The sequence below is a fragment of the Diadema antillarum genome, unplaced genomic scaffold (genome assembly GCF_040938485.1).
Source record: "Diadema antillarum isolate AM-2024a unplaced genomic scaffold, OU_Dant_1.0 seq00000266_RagTag, whole genome shotgun sequence".
Taxonomy (NCBI): domain Eukaryota; kingdom Metazoa; phylum Echinodermata; class Echinoidea; order Diadematoida; family Diadematidae; genus Diadema; species Diadema antillarum.
In genome coordinates, this window is record NW_027271303.1 from 697,179 (window position 1) to 721,683 (window position 24,505).

Genomic DNA, 24,505 nt, shown 5'->3' on the forward strand with positions numbered 1-24,505 from the left:
GTATTGGGTTATTTTTTATCTTTCTCATCGCACAACTACGGACATACAACATGAACTGAAACGGCGTGGAACTTAATAGACCTGATGATTGGTTTGGGTGATGCTCTTTGTGTGAAAGGGGATTCAAGTGCAGTTATAAATCGTCTGAAAAGAACATAGGGCCTAACAATGAAAAATTGATCACAATCTGGAAGAAAAATACGGTTATTCGACGTTTTGAAGTTCCGCTAATGCCGGAAACAGTTATTCAAGAGACAATATCAGTATATATAGGCCTATGCAGATTATGTAGTGAAGTGATCGTCATTTCTTACAACTTGCCATTTAGTTTGTAAATAAAATTTTGAAATTTCCAGTTTTTCTTTTAAAAGCAATTGCGCCCTTGTCTCAATTCCTATAGATGCATGAACCGTAAACTGATTCATCACCATCTGAAGTTATTCAACGTAAGTGATCATGCAGGAATGATAGACTTATATTAAGCTAAGCAATAGAAACGCTTATCTGCCATTTCTTTTTGCACATAATCAATGCAAAGTTGTGAGGTGATGAAATCATCAGCTCACTCATCGCTGCATGTTTTATCAGCTGTACGAGAACCGTGGCTCTGCAGAAATTAGCGGAACTTCACAAAATCAGAGTGCCTAATTCTTATCCGATTTTACTCAAAGAATCATTATTGTTATTATATAGCAGGGTTTAGGCCGACTGGTAAGATTTTACTCTTTCTCATCAGATTAACTGAGGCTTCATATGCCTAACAATAGCTGACTTTATGCACTAACAGATAGATCGAGCAACTTGACTCATTGCATAACTCATTGAATCATGGCTTAATTTTCTTCTTATTTTGGAAGCCCCCCCCCCCCCATCACCATGCAGTATAATTCATGGCCAAGTTAAGTCCCCCCCCCTATCACCATGCAGTATAATTGGGCTTTTATAACTTTTTGCGAGATATCAAGAAAACACTTATGATGGTACAGAGCATACCATTTTAAGAGGAATTCAAAGTTTATTTGATGAAAATCGGGTTTGGAATGCCTGAAACATCCAAAAACAAAGTAAAACAAAGCGATCATAATAAAGTGTGCATGTGTCCCACACTTCATTAGAATTGCTATTTTTTGGATATCTCAGCCATTTCAAAACCAATTTTCATCAATCCAAACGTTGAATTCCTCATAGAATTACATGCTCTTTCTTATATTAATGAAAGTTTTCTCATTATCTCATCAAAAATTTTAGAAACATGAAATTAGGTCTCAACCAAAACTATATACGATCCCTTCAAAGTGCTGCCCGGCCGAGTGCATTTTGAGCCTGCTTCTTTGTTTTCCATCTCATATCGGCCTTCTTTGTGCTGTGTTACAACCTATATACATCGTCATTTACCCTCTGCATGCAAGATGTTGAGATACGCACATGGTTTATTTTCGCGTGTACTAAATCATGCCTGACAACATTGTACAAGACTGCTTGACCAAGAATATTTGCAGTAATCTTAGCATCAAAGCATCCCCACATTTTGCCGGGGTCATCCCACTAGACCGACACTCACGAGTCATACAGCCCACAACTTCGACATTGTTCCAAAACAGGCCCATCCATACAGCCATAGCCTCCCCCTTAATTTCTAAAGCGAAAAACATAGCTCCGACGGCAGTTGTTGGACTCTAGAATGTCAAAATTTTCAAGCTCGCTCGCATTGAATCGTTATGCCATTCTCCTAATGTTGCTGACAGTAATTGCCAGTAGTTGCGCCCGATGCCCCCACCCCTTAATTTCCAAAGCGAAAGGTAAAATATAGCTCCAAACGGGAGTTTTGGGACTGTAAAATGTCAAAATTTTCAAGCTCGCTCGCTTCGCTCGCTCGCATTGAATCGTTATGCCACTCTCCTAACGTTACTGCCAGTAATTGCCAGCAGTTGCGCCCGATGCCCCCCCCCCCTTAATTTCCAAAGCGAAAGATATAGCTACAAACGGGAGTTTTTGGACTGTAACAAGTCATGTCAAAATTTTCAAGCTCGCTCGCTTCGCTCGCTCGCATTGAATCGTTATGCCACTCTCCTAACGTTACTGCCAGTAATTGCCAGCAGTTGCGCCCGATGCCCCCCCCCCCCTTAATTTCCAAAGCGAAAGATATAGCTACAAATACAAACGGGAGTTTTGGGACGGTAAAATGTCAAAATTCTCAAGCTCGCTCACTTTGCTCGCTCGCATTGAATCGTTATGCCATTCTCCTAATGTTGCTGCCAGTAATTGCCAGCAGTTGCGCCCGATGCGCCGCCCCATAATTAATTTCCAAAGTGAAAGATATACTGTAGCTACAAACCCCTTTTTGGGACTGTAGAATGTCAAAATTTTCAAGCTTGCTCGCTTCGCTCGCTCGCATTGAATCGTTATGCCATTCTCCTAATGTTGCTGCCAATAATTGCCAGCAGTTGCGCCCGATGCGCTCCCATTTATTTCCAAAACGAAATATATAGCTACAAAACTCCAGTTTTGGAACTGCAGAATATCAAAATTTTCAAGCTCGCTCGCTTCGCTCGCTCGCATTTTATTGTTATGCCATTCACCTTATGTTGCTGACAGTATATAATTTGTCGATCGTTTCACACCGTCATTCCATAATCCATGTAAAGAAAACTTACAATGTTCCTCAATGACTTCGTTGTTGAATGTATCACATTCCGTAATGTATTGTAGTCCCATTATTGCTCACGCACACACGCACAAGCATACAGACCGTCAAAATTACTTTATGGTTCCCCCCATGTTTCGACCCACCGTACGCCACTTTACATATATATATATATATATATATATATATATATATATATATATATTATATATATATATATATATATATATATATATATACATATATATATATATATATATATATACATATATATATATATATATATATACATTGTAGTTGTTCCGCGTATTGGTAGTACTAGAAATAGCAATAATAAAGTCACAACAGAGGAATGCAGGGAATGCATTGATAGCCAATCTTGATTTAATGAATAATCCGAATTTTCGAGGAACCTTCCTCTTCTTCAGGGATGACAGTGCGAATTCGCACTGTCATCCCTGAAGAAGAGGAAGGTTCCTCGAAAATTCGGATTATTCATTAAATCAAGATTGGCTATTAATGCATTCCCTGCATTCCTCTGTTGTGACTTTATTATTGCTATATATATATATATATATATATATATATATATATATACATAATAGATGTGTGTGCGTGTGCGTGTGTGTGTGTGTGTGTATGTGTATATTGTGTAACATATGCATGGTCTAATCTTGAGCCCCCTCCAATGTTTGCCCCCCCCCCCCCCCAATCCAAAACTGCTTCCGGCGCGCCTGCATACAGCCCATATGAGTTTGACACTAGAGGCAAATAAAGCCCATGAGTTCGACACTAAAACAGCCCACGAGTTCGACAGATACAACGGGCGCGTAATGTGTCGGTCTCGTGGGCCTTGTTGGCTTAGTGTCGAACTCATGGGCTGTTATGACATGTATGACTTGTGAGCTGTATGACTCGAGGGCTGTATGACTTGTGAGCTGCTATATGACTTGTGGGCTGTATGACTCGTGGGTGTCGGTCTCGTGACGTGCACCCCAACATGCGTATCCTTGAAGGGTTGAAGTGAGGATTCAACGTTTTGCGAGACACATATTTAGAAACCACTCTATCTAATGTTAAAGATCATAATGTTAATTCTACGGGATCGAAACTGAAAGCTTATTTGATGAAAATCGGTTTTGAAATGACTAAGATATCCATAAACATGGTCGTGATTGTAGAGAAAACAGCGATCCTATCAAGTCGTCTGGCCCATCGCGCAGTTTATTGGGATCGCTTCATTTGGATATCAACCATTTCAAGACAAATTTTCATCAAATAAACTTTGAATTCCACTAAGAATTACATGTTCTTTCAAATCTCATAATATAGGAGATTTCTCATTTTCTCACAAACACACAAAAAGTTGGAAACCTGCAGCCCCTTCTAAACCAAAACTAAACTATCTCTTTAAATTTTTCTCTTTTTTTGTTAGTTACGATGCATCCTTATTTCTTATCCACACTGAGGATTGGGCTTACATTGTTTTACATAATAACTCACCTCTTTGTCTCTGCAAATTGTTTCCAATTACATATCTTTTTGTTTAAAGACAAAGGGGAAAGTGTTATTGCTTTACTTTATTTTGTTTTTGGTTTTGATGTTTGTTTTTTTTTTGTTTCGCTTGTCTGTGTTTTGTTTGCTTTTTTGTTTTGTTTTGTTTTGCCCAATGGGGCACGTCACATGTAGAGAAGACTAGTATAATAGCGATGGGAAATTCGTAAAAGAATGGTCACTTTACGTGCCCCAGGAATTTACGTATGTATTTGCCATCTGTTTATCTTCAGGAGGTAGGCCATATTATAGCGAAAACTGCATGAGCCTTCTAATCCCGACTTCTGTCCCACAACGACTTCTGTCCCACGGCACTAAACAAACGTTACAAAGTTTGTTTTCCTTTTCTGTATACTATATAAGGCCTACTAATCTAAAAGAGCGTTTCTCCAGAAGAGTTGTCAAATTATCGACCTAAATATCTCCCTCCAACCTTGGAAAGCTAACCGGAAAAAAAGGACCAAAATAAATCCAGCAAATCAGTTTGGGTCCTTGTCTTCTTTCATTAAAAATTTTGTAAAATTTGTTGTTATATTTCGAGAATACAAATGACATTATCATTACCTTTATTTCTCCATTCATTGCCATTTATCAATACCGTCCATGAAAGCGATATCCACCCATGAATAGACTTAGTAGGCAAGGGCGCCAGAAGCAGGGGGGCACTTGCCACCCCCATATATATAATTATATATATATATATATATATATATATATATATATATATATACATAGATAGATAGATATATATATATATTTTTTTTTGGGGGGGGGGGGAAACGAGTTTCCTCCCCCCCCCCCGTGCCCCCTGTAACAAATAATTTATCATTATTATTTAAAGACCAAAATTAACAATAAAGGCATTTTTCTTTTCTAAAAGTTGTCAATTTCATAACTGAAAATGCGAAATTTTCGCCCCTGACGGGGCGAAAATCATGATACATTATAATATCTTTACACTAACATTTACTTAGGAGTAAATTTATTGTGTAAATGGTAGCCTGGCGTCCTCGAGTGTGCCCCCTGAAACATAATTTTAATAAACCTTACATTTTTACTTTTTTCTATGCTGTTTAGCAATATAAGAATAGTTATTATTGCTCGAACAATGCAATCACGTTTAAGCTTTTGATGAATACATTTCAGAAGAATGGAAAAGTGAGAGTGGCTCACTCGCTCTTCCCGTACATACAAGTTGTATAAGTGAAATGAATAGTTTTCATAAGTTATGATCATAGTCCTTCGCAGTGGTTTTTTACAACGTTTTATTCCCTAGAAATTTGAATTTAAATGTTCTGTAAACGCGACTTCGCATTGTGTAATTTGGCGTGAGCCTAATCTGGTTCGGATATCCCAAAGCACTTTACCAATAATTGATGCAATCTTCAAGGTCGGCATGGATTTTGTTCACAGACTGCAGTTATGTACCTGGAGGTGTTACATACATTATGTCAAGCTTCCGAAGCGTTGAGTTGCAATTCAAATCAAATCAGCAAGTTTATTAGTTTGTGTTACAACTAAGATTTGGTTCTGAATACAGTAGAAAGAAGGCAATTCTTGAAAGTAGGCCAAGAATTACATGAGACTGAAAAGTAATTTTCAAATGCAATACAGTGTATTTTTTCCCCAAAGTGAGTTGTGTGCAATTTTATGTGTATGTGACCGTGCATCACAAAACAAACAAAAAGTCGCACCCCTTGGTTTTACGTGAGGATTCCAAAAAAAGGTGAAACGGGTCAACCAAGTCAATTTTTAGTTTTCAATATTTTCTGAAAGAACTATTCTTCTTCTACCCTATTCTTGATTTTGGGATCATAAAGTGAATGAGAAAATGGATTTTCAGCAGTTTTTCTACAACCCCCTTTTTTTTTGGTATAGAGTATAGTGTGATCAGGTTTTTCTTAGATGCCCCTTTTCATATATTTTCGAAAATCCTTTGCACACTCTTCGCTTTCAACTATAATACAGTAACTTTTGAAAGGATGTTGCTACTGCTTTGAAAGTTGCCATTTATCATGGACAGAATTTGTAAACAGAATGCATTTAAATTTAGCCTAAACTGATAATCCCTTTATTGTTATTGCTACAGTAAATACCATCACGTTTTTGTCCTTTCATGGCACAGGTAGCACGGCTTAGTGAAGATTAAGCGCTTGAATAGATCCTGTATTTTAGAGCCTCGTTTCTCAGTATACATGTACAAACTTTTCCAGAGTAGGCGTATGTGCTTTCTTTCCAATATTTATAAAGGTTAGGAAAATCCATTTAAATTGAGTTATATAACATCATTTTAAAGATTAGAGTCTGCTCTTTCAGAATCTTCCCTTCACTAAAAGTCCATGTGACAAATCCAAACCAGATAACTATATTGAGCTTGCCAGAACGAATAAATTAACAAGAGGTCACTCCAAGAAACTAATCAAAACGAGAAGCCGCCTTGACATTAGGAAGAACTTCTATAGCCAGAGAGTTGTCAACGGCTGGAATAAGCTACCACAATCGCCATTGACGCCCCATCACAACCAACTCCAAAGTTTCAGAAGACAATTAACGCAACTGGATGGGTCCTATGGGACCCCCTTAACCCCGCCACACCACATTATCTGCATCATATACTGCCGTGAGTGACCGTAATAGCGAGGTGTGGCCTTCAAGGTAAATTCAAGGTAAATATACCATTGAATAAGCCAGTTCACTATACTAGTACCTGCTATAGTTCCAATCTGATGAGCATACAATTCCAGAGTCATTATGTGTGTGTATAGACAAAGGTCATATTGCAGACCTTCTCTTGAATGGATTTGCAACTGGGGTATTCAAAAGAGCTAATTATCTTATGACAAACGTGTTAAGATAATGAACCAGGTGCAGATTGGTATTTACAGGTTTAATATGCATTCTTTTCAGCAACATTAACAAAAGCCATTCAGCGCAGCACGACTCCCTGCATGGCTGTTATCAACTGCTCTTTATGAAGACCGATTCCATGTTTAGCAATTAAAGTCTGTGGTTGACGGAGAGGTCATATTGAAGACTTCCAAGTGCTATGAACTGGGTTACACCTGTACATTATTCTTGTTTTTGAATATTTTTATAAAAAGGCCCACTATTTCTAATTTTGACACCCCCCCCCAAAAAAAAAAAAAACAAAACAAAACAAAACAAATCGTATAGTAACGGGCCTGTGATATGCTATCTATTATACCATTATACATCACTCTGTATGGGGGCATGGAGCTACACGTAGCTCCATGATGGGGGTTATACATGGTTCATCCTGTGGTACATGGTATAGCTGATAGTGATACACGCTGGTTTTGAGAATGCGGCCGGTGAAAACCCTTCAGCTACAATGGACGGTTCCAGCCCGATAGGTCAAAGATCTTTATGCCCATTATACACTCAGGAGTCTAGGACCAATTGTTTAAAGTGGCACCCCCCCCCCCCCCCCCGCGAGTGACCGCAGTTTCGCACTCTTACCAAATATTTTCTCGGAGGATCTTCGCACTTTCAGCAAGGTTAACATAGATAGTTAGGTTTACATACATTCTAGAGTGTCTATTTCATGTTTCGAAATATAGGAAGTTGAATAAATAACTTTCTCCCTATAATTGTTTTGTTTGTTTGTTTGTTTTGTTCGTCTGTTTTCGTTTGATCAAAGAACTATGATCAAATTAGAGTTTATGTACTGATATTAAAACCTGTAAAATGCCCAAATCCGCCAGTAGAATAAAAATTATCTGTTATAGCATAGACCGAAGCATTCTGTTGTACTTATAGCATAGACCCGGGCGTGCACCCTCCCCCGCTCCGGTTCCGCTGCCCTTGAACATGTCCTCTGAGTTATTGATAGTAGTTAGTACAGGTTGTATTTTTGTCTGTATACTGAACGGCGGCGTATGCCTAAAGCACCTGGGGACAAAGCAGAACTTGCGCTTTCTGAATTTTACTTCTTTATTGTTGGCAGTGATAATGGTCAAATAGGCCAGCAAGATTTTACTACAAGGCCTATAGGGCCGCTATTGTTCCTTTTCGGCGCCTGCAACATCCATTCAGAGAAGTGCTGTTCAACAAGGAGGTTTTATATATACATGGAGTTCCATCTGGCTGTAATTATTCAAACAGTTGTCAGATTTTTATTGATGTACAAAAGAATTCCACAGGTGCACTTGTGCCTTTGATAATCGATGTTCGACGCCGCCGTCTTGCTGAGCAATCTGAAGATTCATTTTGAACGTTATCATAATGTTGGCCATATTTTGCCTATTTATTTATTAAATGAAATGAAATTTCACTTAATGATAAAGCATGTGAAACAAAAGTCAATTCCGCCCAGAAATTTGCCCAAAAGTGTAAATCAGAGCTGTATCATGTGAAAATGTTTAAAACTGTACCATCCTGGAAAGCTGGTTTTATCACTTTTCGGCTTAATTTCCCCAATTAAAAGTAATATGGAATAATCTTCAAGTATAATTCTTTATTGATAGATATATGAGATTAGTGCCCGGGTATGCCCAGTCGAGTAATTTTCAGCTTTATTTCAGCAGTTTTTGCTCAATTTCTGTTCGCGCATCCTCGTGTCTGTACCACCTACCTTTTATTAAGAAGGGATAGCGAAAAGTAATTACCATCACAAAGACATATCTTCCTTTGAAAGTGCAAGGCTGGTGATCATGCAATGAGAAACTAATCAATTGTCTTCCTATCTGTGAGGCAGCTCCAGTTTAGCACGTACTTAAAATATTTCTTAGTGGCGGCATCAAACGTGAGATCAAAGGGAATAAAGCTGTTGTTACTCCATGTATAAAACTTCCTTGGTTCAACCAGCTATAGCTCTATTCAGGACACTCCGTGTGTGTGTGTGTGTGTGTGTGTGTGTGTGTGTGTGTGTGTGTGTGTGTGTGTGTGTGTGTGTGTGTCTGTGTGTATGTGTGTCTGTGTCTGTGTCTGTTATCAGTATAACTCGTTGTGATGTGTACTCTGCGAATTTTCTCTCTGCTGATCAATTAGTCGTCTGGCCTGGGAATAGTACAAGAGCGGTGAAGCTTTTGGCGTATTATCCAGTTTGTTCAGTCACGAGGTGTGGTGCTTCAGCGCAGCAATACCATGTATAGTAATAAATTATTTCTGATATGGGCTTTATATCGCTTGATAATCATCCACGTCTCTTCTATTTATTCAGGTTTACCCTGTTACGCTGTTACAGCTTGCCCTTTGAACACTATATTGCATTCTTCTTCTTCTTCTTCTTCTTCTATGATATTCAAAGGGCTATAAAATGCAGCCTATCACGAAGATGAATACAACTTGTGTGTACGATGAGAGGAGGGGTGTGGGCTTAAACTAACAAGGTGGGATTTTAATAAAAGCTCCTTGAACTGTTTAAGTGAGACTGTACAAACTACAGAGCTTGGAAGCTTGTTCTACTAAGGTATGGATCTCTGGGCAAATGCAAATTTGTCGATGTTGCCTCTGGGGCGGTATGTTTGGAAGCTCATGTCGTGATTTTTCCTGGTTTTAGACGAGTTGATTGTAAAAAAATGTATGTAGATGAATTGCAACAAGGTCGTTTATGATTCTGTACACCATAGTTAGTCTGCTCACAGTACGTCGTGAAGATAGGCTGGGCCATTTCAACTTATTGATCATACTGGTCACACTGCTCGTTCTTCCATAATCAGCTGTGACAAAGCGAGCTGCCTGGCGTTGAATCCTTTCCAGTCTACTATCATAATGTCGAGAAGTGGACCGATTTGTGCCATTGTTTCTTTCTGTGTGAATTTTGCCTTCATGGGGTCGATAAAACTGGTCGGCGTCTTCTACCCGGAGCTACGGCTGAGTTTTAAGGCGTCAGCCGGCGACATCGGGTTGGCTATCGGCGTGATGAACGTTGTGATGTTCGCTCAGGGTATCGTTATGGTGTCCGTCTTTGTCAGACGATTACGAAAATCGTTCTTGCTAAGTCGTACCACAGTGAATGTATTCGGATCTTTCGTGGCCCAGTGAAAAGTCATCGATTATTGGAGAAAGATCGTGAAAATATTCACTTTTTTTCCCGCAGTCTTACCGATGATTTTACAATAAACAATTTTAAGTTAAGAAGTTAAACATGCGTTCGTGTCAAAGAAGTAGACCCTACAATAGATTCACATACTCTGCAGAGTATAGTTTTCTTAATCTCAGTTTTAAGGAAACATCTGCTATTAACAGCCATGGGTTCCATAGGCCTATCGCAGGACATCGCTCCTTTATAGTACCACCAGTGGAACTCCATGTTGGTCATGGTATCGCATCTCTTCTGTCTGACACTGTCAAAATCAAGGGACTGCTATGCTATAGCGTTGCAAGAGACCCTAAAGTCTCAAACTCAGCCACTGAAGAACAGCAAGTAGCCATACGAATACCTATTTCGTGACTCTATTTCACAACGACAATCCAACATGCCTTGAAGTCTACGTTCATCATCAGATGCATTGTGACTCCAAACATATCCAACGTAAAACATGAATGGGGTGCTGATTGTGCTTTCTCCATTATGGGACCAAAATTGTGGAATCAGTTGCCTATTTAGATAATCATCTACAGAAATATTCAAATCCAAACTTAAAACGTATCTGTTCCTCTCACACTGAGGACAATAATTGCAATCTATGATGTATTATGATAATATAATATCTATAATGTTCAGAACGATTGTATTCTTGATCTGGTATGTGTTTGTTGTTGTTTGCCATTTTCTTCTCTGTTGTTAAGTTTGAACATTGTATCTATATCTTTTCTTTTTTTTTTGAAGCGCCATGAGCACCGAAAGATGGACATGTGCGCTATGTAGCCACTATAATTATTATTATTATACTATTACACTGTATAAATGTGAAGTGACTAAAGCAGAGTTGGAACCCCCATACATCAGCTATACACGCAGACCATTTACCTAAAATGGTTGTAACCTCAAAATCAAATGGTTTAACTTCAAAGTGACCGTTGTTATTAGCAGATTAAGGGAGCTTTTATCTAACACACAGACGATTTACCTAAAATGTTGGTATCACCTCAAATCAAATGGTATGACTTCAAAGAGACCACTTTTAGCCGATTAAGGGAGCTTTTATTCTAACAAATCTCTGGAATGTTATCATCATTCCCAACTTGCTCTAGGCATTTTCTGGCGATAGATAAACGCATTTCAGTACTCATTTGCGATGTTTTAAAATAACACCTCCGGATGTCACTTCAAACTATAAAACTTTTCTTGTTCTTTTTCTAAAGATAGGCAAGTCTTTCTTCTACTTGATTTTGAACTTAATCAAGTTCGGTAACCCGCCGTTCTGAAGGCTCGTCAATCCGAAAATAGAAAAAACGGTTCATAATTCCGAAGGTTCGTTAGTTATACGCATGCTTTCTATTTCCAGATTAACGAACTTATTTTGGATTAAGAACCTTCGGAATAACAAACCTTTCTTTTTTCATTTTCGTATTAACGAGCATTCGGAATAACGAACTTTATTTCATTTCCGGATTGACGAATCTTCGGAATAACGAACATCACCCAGTCGTTGCACTATATCACAATCATGTTCTTGTACATCAGCTATCCTATCGCTCATGAAGCAAAGGGGTTTACAGTTAATTTTGCATACAGATGCGTATGCGGCATTGACAAAAAGAAAATAAAAATGTTCGCTAAACTAGAACAATAGAAAGACACATGTATGTCATGTTTCCTGTAGTCGTTGTTTTCTTGAAACTACCATTTCGTTAGTTCTGACGTAGGGCCTAATCTATCTTTTCTTGAGCGATTTTCAAAAGACGTTACTCCATCCGTTATGGTGCCCCTTATTTTCTATTACTTTTTAATTACTTTTCAATTAAGATGTAATTATAAGTAAATGTTGATTCAGTTACCTATGTTTGGGGGTGAGTGGGATGCGGAAATGCCTTGCGTTCTAGCAGGTATAAGACCCAAATGACCTCATCCGCATATACACTTCTGCAGGGCCAAACAACAACGCAAAGGGTGTTTTCTTGCATTGTTGCCTTTCAGCTCCTATCATAGCGTGCGTTTACAAACGGGTTGACGCGTTCTACAAGAGAGGACTTCTTAGTACGGGCTACTATGTCGAAATATTGGATCCCGTGAGATTTTCGTGCCAAAATTGATTTTTTTAGCTAACTTGGTCAATTTGGGGGTGCTGAATCCAAAAAACTTTGGTTCCATTTTTTTCGACCACGTCTTCAGCCGCCATTTTGAATTTCAAAATGGCCGCCACAGCAAATTGTATTTTGACTCGGTTCTCATGATGTGAGCATCACAGAAGGTTCAAATTTGATGCAAAAAGCATGTTTATGATGTCAGACATTCTGATACCCCATTTCCTGGTATTGGAGATTGTTTTAATACAAATTGAGGGCTGCCATCTTGAAATTCAAAATGGCCGCCATAGCTTAATGTATTTTTACCTGTATCTCAGGTTGTAAGCATTATGGAAAGTATAAATTTGGGGCAAAAAGCATGCTTATGATATCAGACATGCTAATATATACATTTTTGTTTTAAATGATGGATCATTTTGGTTGGCGGCCATCTTGATATTCAAAATGGCCACCATAACAAATATAATTGGGCCTATATCTCATATCGTATGCAGTGTGTAAGGTTCTAACTTGGTGCAAAGAGCATGCGTATGCTATCAGACTTTCTGAAACATCTTTTTCTGAAATGATGGTCCATTTTGATATTATAGGTGGCCATCTTGAAATTCAAAATGGCCACCATACCAGAATGTATATTTTGACCCATATTTCATGTTGTAAACAATACAGAAAGTTCACATTTCGGGCATAAACTGGGCTCATGATGTTGAACATTCAGATGCACTTTGATCTCCTCCCTAAAATTGCAGATCATTTTTGAGGCTGCCATTTTATCATTCAAAATGGCTGCTTTTCAGCTAATATCTGTGTTCACAAGCAACTTTCAGATATATAAATGTTTATATGGTGGTGTACATTGTACATTCTTTTACAAATACAGACACGTACACATAATTATATACATTCCGTAATAATGGATTATTAGCATTGGCTGCCACTCTTGAAATTCAAGATGGATTTCGACCCATATTTGGTGCTGTAGAATCTTTACCCTGCAAACTCGAGCATGCTGGAGAACTTTCATGTAGGACCTATATGTATATGTAAGTCAATTGCTTCAATAAATAGTGTTATTATTGCATAGGCGGGACTGCTTCCTGAAGGTACACTGCCAAGTTGAAATGTAAAATGGCTGCCATGGGAAACATTCTTTTAAGAGCATTGCATTTGGGTAAAACTTGTGAACGGGAAATCATGTGATTCTGGTGTCAAAGCACATGACTTTCAAAAGTGCCTCAATAACTGTGTCTGAGTGGACTAGATGCCCCCATTTAGACGACTTGGTTGTAGAGTTTAAATAAAACAATATTAGCCGTGTACTAGAAAATTTATCGGAAATTTACTTAGTTAATTCTTCTATAGGATCATTCCCTGCATGTGTTTTTAAAGTCACAGCACTTGTATAGGGCTGTATAACTACACACTGGAGAATTGGTTCGAAATTCTTCAGAAACAATGACTTCTGCATTTCTTTCTTTCTGCACTTCTGCATATGAAAATGATAATGAATTCTGTGGCTACCGTTGGTGTAGGAAGCTCAAAGCATTTAATGGCACAGTTTACGTATATCCGCTGGAAATAACTACACGTACAATGTACCATATCCGCCTGTGAGTACAGGCACAAAATAGGTTGTGAAGGTTTACGAAGTTTGTTCTCTGGATGTGTTGTATCAAGACTCTACGAGAGCACCCTTACAAAAAATAACCATGAAATTTACGGTATTACCATGGTAAAACCTCAATTGCCATAGTAAAACCATGGTATCGATGGTATTACTACGAGTACCACAGAAAAACCATGGTGATGCATGGTGATACCACAGAAAAACCATGGTAAAACCTCAATTGCCATAGTAAAACCATGGTATCAATGGTATTGCTACGAGTACCACAGAAAAACCATGGTGATGCACGGTGATACCACAGAAAAACCATGGTAAACTATCAATACCATGACACGACCATGGTACTGATACGTATACTATAGAATAACTGTGAAGTCTATGGTATTTCCATGGTTTTACCATAGGCGACACAAAATAACCATGGTAATAGTATGTTATAATTTTTATACCATAGCACTACCATGGTATTACTACCAGTACCATGGAAAAACCATGCCATCTACTGTATTTGCCTGGTATAACTATACAGGTACAATAAAATAACTATGGTGATGCCGGGTTATGGCCATCATACCATGGCATCACCACGGTATTACCACTTGTACCATAAAATAACCATGGTATATAAGGAATTTCCCCAGTATCGCTGCACTAATTAACCATGGATATACCATGTAATAACCATCATACCATGGCACGGTTCTGGCACTACTAGGCCTACTTGTACCATAGAATAACCACGGAGATACCATATGATAACCATCATACCATGTACTACAACCACAGGGTCTTTAATCGTACCGCAGCATATATAACCATAGTCTTTTTGTCATCTTCTGTATTTCTAAGGGTACACAAAAATAGCCATGGTGATACCATGGTTCAACAACAACATATCAATTATGATATTCTTATAGCTGAAAGGGACTGTACAGTAGGTACTGGTTGAGATGAGGATTCAGATTTACAACTTATTTTTTTCTGTTAGATGATAAACCTCTCATGAAATAAAGTGTATGAAAGAGCATATACAGCTGTAATTTCAAGAAGGATTCAACGTTTTGAAGAAAATTCGTCTTGAAATGGCTGAGATTACCAATCCCCCCCCCAAAAAAAAAAAAATCAAAATGAAATTGACAGGCCCCATCTTTCATTAGGAGCTCTTTGTTTTAATTTGTTTTTAGATATCTCAGTCATTTCTCAGCCTGTTTTCATTAAATAAACGTTTGAGTCCTCTTCTGCTCTTTATCATTTCAAAGAGTGGTTTCTAAATATCTCGCAAAATGTTACAAGCTGAATCCTCATCTCATCCAGTACTGTATACTCCTTTTAAATGCCAAATAATGACGAAAAAAGGTACATTCTCTACTGGTATCACAAGGAAAAAATGGTCCCATTATAGCTATCCGTTTGACCCAACTTGTTCAAATAGTTGCAAACTGGAAGTAGGCCGATACTCGTTCACATTACCATGGTGTGAATTACCATACAATTAAAGATGAAAATTAATACCAACTCACGCCATTCCAGCTGACACTAAATTGAATGAGCTGGCACACTCTGAAAAAAAAAACCCCAATCAATTCCAGCTGAATATTATGGCCTGGCTCTAAATCATTGATTATGAAGTTTTATTTATACCAACTGGAAAACATGTCGTTCAACTGGCAGACTCACTAGTTGACTCCACTTAGACAAGTTGACTCCAAACTAACATTTCATTCCAACTGACAGACTGAAACAAATGAAATAAACTAGGCAATTGTCTACCAATTAGAATTCATTGACATAACCTACAGATTCACCACTGGATTCCAATTGCAAGAAACGGAATAAAGTGTCATACTGAAATATCAACTACCCGATTCCTGTATAGATACAATAATTGTATTGAACTTGACTAGACACAACTGGCAGATTTACCAGTTGATTCCACTTGAAAGCGATGGAATGGACTGGTACACTGAGAAAACATAGATGACTCCAGTTTGAACAAATGGATCAAACTGTGATGAGTGAGTTACATGTGTGTAATAACAACATACCTAATAGTAGTAGCATAGTGGTACTGGTGATAATAATGATGATGATAATAATGATAATAATAATAATAATAATAATAATGATAATAATAATAATAATAATAATAATAATAATAAGGTCTTATCCAGGAGAGCCTCTCCAGTGTTGTCGCTGCTCTATACCACAGGGCCCTGCCATACCACTAACAGTTGAACTGTTCTAATGAAAATGACAGATTAAAAAAATTAGATCTATTGTGTAAACTGGAACATTAAAGCCTATTGGTTGATTCCAGTAGGAAGAAATAGACCAAAGTATGCCTTTAGACAAAGTGGGATCAACTGGACGCAACAAGCAGATTTTTCAGTTGATGATCCACTTGAAAGAAATTGTGTGAAATGGCATACAACAACCAGTTGATTACAGTAGAAACAATGAGTGCACATTCGAGTTCGACACCCACAAATCATACAGCCAACAAATCAAACAACCCATGAATTTGACACCTAGCGAACAATTAGGCCCACATGACTGCGACACTAGGTAAATAAGGCCCACGACACTTTTACAATAAGCCCCATGATGCAATGTCGAGCTTGTGGGCCGTATGACTTGTGGGATGACCCCGAAAAAATTGGACCAATTTGGTGCAGGTTGAATCGACTGGACACAACTGGCAGATTTACCAGTAAGAACTGGCATACTAAAACATCAACTCCATGATTCCAGCAGATTCAACTTTTTTGAACCAGGCTCTTGTATACCTGTTGCAAATGACTTGACACAACTGATAGATTTATTCAACTTCAAAGCAATGCAGATTTAACCTACATGCACTTTGATAAAGTTTAGGCTGTAACAGTTAGTAGAACCCAGCCGGGTAATGTATCAAACTGGCATGACTGGGGAAGTTCATGCCAGTTCATCAAATCTGGCAGTTTTACCACTTGATTCCACTTTTTAAACGATTATAAACGTACCAATACAGTCAAAACTATTGGACCATTATGAGTATACTTGCAACGAATGGGAAAAATCAAAATATATATCAACCGATTCTAAAGGTAAACCCCTTAAACTCTAAGGGACGTGGCAGGAGAGGGAAGGGCGGAATCCACCCTCGATGTTTCGAGTCTGCGATGGAAGAGACCCTGTCATGAGACATTTTCCTGACTTTTTTTCAAGTTCAACTTCAAATTCATTGTTGTTTTTTCCACAGCAAAATAATCTATTTGGTGAACATAAATCTCGCTTTCTTCAATGAAAGTAGAATGCATGTAATTTGTACAGAGAAAGCAATAATTGAAAACCTAAAGTAGGGGTACAATGCAGTGGTTGCTGAGGTAACAAAAGTGAAATAAATGAAATATGCATTGTGTGAAAAAAGCAGGGACCCACTAAAAAGACAAAGCTTGTGAAGTACGGTCCCTTCTCCGATTGAAAAAAAAAATCGACGCAAAGATTGATTGAAAACAGCAACAAAGAAACTCTTGAAAAATCTGACTATTCTTTATCGGAGCAGATCCAGGAATTCCGTAAATGGGGTGGGGGTGGGGATGGGGGAGGGATCTGTCATGGTGCCACTTCCGCAATTAAAGGAGGGAGACACACCCATTTTCATTTTGTTTTCTTTTTATTTATTTATTTTTATCTTATCAAAAATTAAAGAAGGGGCCCCCTGGAGCTATCACTGCTGTAACATTAATCACTGCGATTGATTGATCTTATGCTAATTATGGTATAAAAGTGGTCAATGAGAATCTCATAAGAAAACAAAGGAAACAATAAAAAAACAAAGAAATACATTTGAAACTAAAAAAAAATCATATACATAATAAATTGGCTTTTGGAAGTCCTTTAATGTCTGATGCATGGTCTTTAAACATATAAAAACAGACTTACAAATGATTAAGAAATAGACTCTTAATGCTTTTAATTAGGCTCAAATAAGATGATGGGCCTTATTTGCACAAATAATTAATTGATGAATTAAAATTAGAAATTGACAATAAAAAAAGATATTATAAGATATATAACACATAATTTTGTAGATTACAATGTGGTTGTAACTTGGGCCAAATTTCGCTACGATCGTAATACTAATGGTCGAGATCTTGTGGAGGGGGGGGGGGGAGGCGAAATTCCCTCCCAAAATGCAATTTTTAGCATTTATAGCCAAATAAGCCTGGCCCGTTAAAGATAAGCAAAGTTTTGGAACTAATTCACATTGTGCGTTATCTCATACAAATTCCAAGTACGACCCAAAATATTATACCGGTATGTTCATGTAATAAATGTACTACAGCCTGTATTTAGTATATGTGTGAATGTGTGTAGTGTGTGTATGTGTGTATGTGTGTGCTTGTGTGTGTGTGGGGGGGGGGGGTGTGGGTGAGTGCAAACACCCGGTTAGTACTAATATATCCATGGTACCAAGAACTGACTTCTTCCCATGCAGTTTAAACCTCATTAACCCAACTGGAAAATGTAACACAAGTTGATTCAAGTTGCACGAACCATGTTTTGACTTGGTTTCTGTATCGCTCATGAATATTCATGAGAGAGCATCTAACATGCAAAAGTGAGAAAATAGATAAAAGACATAAAAACCCAAAGTATATATTCTGGGTTTAAACTTTGAAGTATGTTGGGAAATTTCTCTTTTGTTACCAACTATTTTAACTTGTGTTATAACAATGCATATTCATATTTTGATAGGACTAATATTATGCATGACATGTAGTTTAAATAGTAACCATGCCTTAAACCTTTTCAGATATCAGCCCATATATAAAGAACTGATACACTAGCAATGTATCTAGGAATAGGATGTATACTCTAGGTATACAGATAGGTAGACATGTATAGATTAGGATGTAGGTCTTGTACAATAGTGTAGAAACAGGTGTATGTGATTCGAGGCCAGGTTATGTAGGTAACATACTAGTACTGCATGCTGTAAATGCACGACCATTAATGTTATTTTTCTTTTCAAATTGTAAATACCATGATAATACCAGGGTAATACCATGGTAATACCATGGTATTACCATGGTAAATCACCTCAGAAATACCATGGTATTGTACCATGGTACCGGTACCATGGTATTTGGTGAGCACAGTAATACCGTGGTAATATACCATGGTACATGGTAAGAGCAGTAATACCATGATATTTTGCCATGGTAATACCATGGTAATGTACCATGGTTTTACCAGGGCAAAATTACCAGGTTTCCATGGTTCATTACCATACCATGGTATTACCATGGTAAAACCATGGTTCTTTTTTGTAAGGGCAAAGCGGGAGATTGTCCAGGTTGAAGTCATCCACACCCAACTTCTAGAAGGCATGGACTGTGTCATTGCACATTCTGCATGATTCAAGGCTTAGATAATTCTTCATCCATCTGCTCTTTGAGACATCCTCAAATTGTCAACTTCAGCCTGTGCCATAAAAGGCATGACCAAGCAGACCTTTGTTTTTTTGCAACAACTTGCAGAACAAAATCTCTCAACAATATCGATTGTACTTTATCATCTCTATTTCCAGTGATGGAGCAGACAACATGCGATGCAGTATCAAAAGTAAAGCAAAGATCCATTAGAAGAATGAAAATGTCAGTGTCTATACGTAATAATCATCCATATCTCTGAAATTCCCTGTTACTTTTGAAGTAGCATCCAATACATGCGATGGAATGAGGATATCTGCTTCCTCGTTGTGACGGGTGACAGCTCCCACGGCATCTTTGATGAACCCTTTGTTTCGTTTTTTCCCCGTTCTGTAGATGGAATGGACTACACTGTTAGAACGCTGTGTAAAATTTCGTTGTTTAAAATATTGTTGTTTAAAATTCTAAACAATGTTGTTTAAATATAGAAAATTGGAGCTTGAATGCCTTAAACAGCGGTTGTTTAAAAACAATTCGGAATGATTGTCCAAACAATTAAACATCGTTGTTTAGAAATTGATGGGCAAAAGTCATGTGATAGTCATGAACCAATCAGAGGGCCTGCATGTATCCTTCGTCGCAATCGATCGCCGCCGGGCGGCCACCGCGCCTCACACACACACTAACACGTACACGTACATCACACGTTTATGTACGTATACAGTAGCTATACTGTAGCGCGGCTATTCATCATGATGGACGGCGGTGACGATGACTGCAATGCAGCTATAGACTATGGAGTCACGAACATTCTCAGCAAATGGGGTCTAGCTATAGAAGAACTTTGCCAGTCATTCCAAGGTATTTACTTATTTAACTGATTGTTACATCGCTTCATGCCCATCTAGATCTGTAATTTGCATGATGTATGAAGCTAGTCACGACTCACGCTTTCAAGGTTCTTGGCCGGGCTGCGCTACGCCTCGCCTTCATGCATGTAACGTTAGAAACTGTAATGTTAATTAAGTTAGGTTGTCTGTACCGGTAGGTTTCCTACGTACATTATGTTTTTCAACCATTTCGTGCTTGTATAAACACTTGCATAATTCAATCCTTACATACATTTTCAAAACTTCACATAAAATACGAATTTCTTTGGCAAAAACTAATCATCTAAATCAGCGTACAGCTGTACGGAATATTCCCATTGTTGACACAGTAGTCAGTACAGTAGCCTATTCGTTGTAACACGCTAGTTCTATCTGAACAGTAACAGCTGGCACCGTATCACATCATGTACAATTATAGGCGCAGTGTCCGAGTTCGATGATGTAGAAATCTAACAAGTTAGTTAGGCATAGGGTCTAACGTGACGGTTAGGGCCTAGCTAGGCAATGCTAGGGCCTAGTCAAGGGCTAGGGCCTATATTTTAGACTGCTGTGCTAGTGCTAAGTTCAATTACACAATGACCTGTCTCGTGACTCTCGATCATTTCCTACCTCATAATTTAGAACTTATGGTCGGCTGTATGATAGCCCTACTACATCGACCACCCTCTTGTATGTAATAAACCGACCGTGTATTAATTGGCGCACTGAACGCTTAGTACGCACTTCACTGCACGCAAAGCATATAAAAATGGATTGGCTTTGACTGTTGATCAGGATGGTGTGGGAAAACGCGAAAATTCACCGTTCATTAACAAAGTTAATGGTTTTAATCAAGGACAAAATTTCGAATGAATATTTTCACCGAATCGTAATGTCTATGGAAGTTTCTAAAAAGCTTCGTACAACACGGTGTTCAATACAACTTGGTTTGCGTGCATTGTCAATGCAAAAACAGCGGTCGATCTCAATAAGGAGCGTTACCGCGGGGAGCTGAAACGATGCCACGCAAGTTCGAAGGCGATATTTTTGCACTGAAACTTCGAATCGAAAAGGGAACAAAGGCATTTGATAGCCTAGCTCTGGATTTTCTCAATCACGTAGGTCAAGTTTTTTGCATGAATTTTAGTGTTAAATATTCTTATCAAGCAAATAAACATTAGGCGGTCGATGAGTAGTATCGATTCCTAGGTCCAACTGTACAACCAAAATCTACTGTAAACATAATGAACCCCCTAAAATCCACTACTAAAGTGGAAGTTAAGTTCTGCTACTTTTGCTGGAGCAATTCATTCTTTACTGAGCATCATTGCCATCAATGATGCTCGATGAATTAAGGTCTACGTAAGCTTCCAGTAGAAAAAAAAGGCCTAGAACCCCTATAGAAAATGAAGATAAAGACAGAAAACAGATTGTGGTGTTTAACGCACAATATAGTCTATGCACCACACGTAAACTTAATGCCTGTAGTAATAATATACCACCTTTAATAGTAGATCTCTATTTGTTTCGTGTAGGTAGGTGGTTTGGAACCAATTTTTGGCGCTTTTGTCACTTTCGAATAAGTTTCTATGCAAAGATTAGGAGCTTTCTTCTCAGTCTGTCAAGATTTCCATGCCAAACGAAGCACATTGTGCAAATTCACACAAACTTGTGAGAAAAATGTCTATAGAATGAACATTTTTGCAGAAGCTAATGATCATGCATAATTCACTCCATCATTTATGTTTTTGTTATTAACTTGAGTACATGTATTATATTTTTTTCCATGTGGTTTATAGTATTCTTTCTGTGCCACCCTTAATATGATTACAAATGCAATCTTGTTCCCTAATTTGTACAGATCAAGCAAGACTTCAGCCAGGAGATCATGGCTGAAGACAGGATGTTTGCAGCATGGCCATGTATACTGACAAAGTACTCTAGTATGGGGAATCAAGATGTCCATCGTAGCAAATGCTGCTTATTCGTCACGTGGATGACATCGATGGCCTTTCCCAAGGTACATTTTAAATAGTATTGCTCTGTGTAGAGATTCTAATCTACAGCCCCAGTACCACCCTTTCCTTTTTTGCATTTGAGTTGAGGTGAATTTATTAACAACATTAATAAAATACTTAAGTATGTACATGACTATTAAAAAAAAAAAAAATTGTGAGACCGAGAAATTCATTCAATGCTTGTTAATTAATTTCTAAGACTTTCGCAAAAACCTGCAAAAACTGAAGTGGATCTGTAATTTCAAAGCCAATATCAAAGAGATCATCCGGGCTCTTGATGACTCTGCTTTGTCCATCATTCAACTTGCATGTCATGTTCCCGTATTTGGTTTTGTTGCCGATTCGACATCATGAGCTTCCTTGGCATTTATCATGCACTGATCGAGTGACACATTGCATGCCTTTAGATCTTCATTGATGTACACACTTTTCATGTTCTCTTTTCCTTTCAGACTAGAATGCCCAGAATACAGTTTGTTCCTTTTGTTTGCAATAAAGTGGACTTTGATCTGCCTGCTCTTTCCTTCTTGCCTTTTCCCCACGATGATGACAAGATCACGAAGATGAGATGTCCTCTTTCCAAATGTCTAAGCCAACTTCCTTGGCAACATTTGAATCGCCCTCAGTAAGCTCTTCCTCTGTCTCCTCAGCCCCCTCTGGCAGGCCAGTCAGGCAGAGATTGTCCCTCCTTAGCTCATGTTGGACCTCGTCCTGCTGGAATTGAATCCTCAAGAGATGACATGCGGATTCAGAACATCTTTAATTGTGCTCATACAAGCTTCTTTCCCTCCTTGTATCACATGCGGCAGTGCAGCTTTAATGACTGTAACTACAGCTTGGACAATTATTTGGGAGAGGCTGTCTCCTGCCCCTCTCTCACATTATAGCACCCCACGGCCACACAGTTCATGTACACTGAAACTTCTGGACGGTTTGTCCTTGCCTCCTTCATCTACCATTCCCCTTTTCTTCTCCACTTCCTGATCAACTCACATGATAATCAAGCTTTTGTCATTATAGGATAACATTAACAGAAAAGTCTTTTATGAACTATTAAAGTTTCTGCATTCTTTTTCCTACTAGAGTACTTGGAATAAAAATCACTGGACCTTGAACATCCCTTGCTCTTGCTAATCTAATTAAGATACAGTATATGCATATTAACTGATCTTGCTTCATGCAATGCCAGAATATGACATGAACCTCCTGCAAAAGCCCAAATGTCATTCATATTGCAATAGTCTTTGTTAAGCACTTAACAGTAGTGCAAGATTATTCTTATTAAGGCACTGGCTGTCAACACCATTCAACTTTCTTTCATCCAAGTTCATGGTAACTCTGATTTCTGCTTTGTAGAATAGCATGATGATTATTACAGCATAATAATTCTAATGCTTGGCCTTACAAGTTTGGCTCTACTCATCCACAATTACTTGCCCGTCTTGGTAGTAAATGCCGTTGCCAGAATCAGTCCCTCATTCAAAATGTGTAGTATTTTCTACGATACCCTCCAAACAACTTTAAAACCCCCCCCCACAGTTAGTAATCCCGGTTGCAATCAAGTACAATATAAGTACATAAGCCAGCATCTGAATATGAGCTGATACTTGTCAGCATTTCTCTTTATCAGCCTTGATTGTGTTAATATTTTTAAAGGGTATATTTGTACTTATCATTAAAAATACTCCCCCTGTGTCATACATTTTGCTCCACAGAGGAAAAAGAGACGCTTGCATTCAGCATGCTGCCGCTAGTTTGCCGAGGCTGGACTGCGAGGGTGTGGGGCGAGTGCTCCTTTCAGGAGTCGTTGGAGTTATTCTACGACTTTCAACCTGTAAGTACCTAACTGTTCGGAGGCTAATCTTCTAAAACAAGTGATGTGTTGCCCTCTTATTAAAATGATGAGATGGACTTTGACATTGCAATACAAAATATAAAAATCATCAAGCTGTGGTCCATAGTTACAGAAATTCCCAGTTTATGCTGTTTCATTTGTTAGTTTAGTCCATGGATTCTACATATTTATGCAAATTTACTATGTTGCTAATATATGCTGTGAATCACAATAATTTTTTTATGAAAAAAAAAATCTGATATTACATAGTCAACATACATATTTACTTTATTTTGTGCCTGACTGCTCGATCACACACTTGTCCAATATCAATATGTCCTTTTCATTTTGATAAAAAGGGGAAAAAATTCGCATGAAATGCAAAATT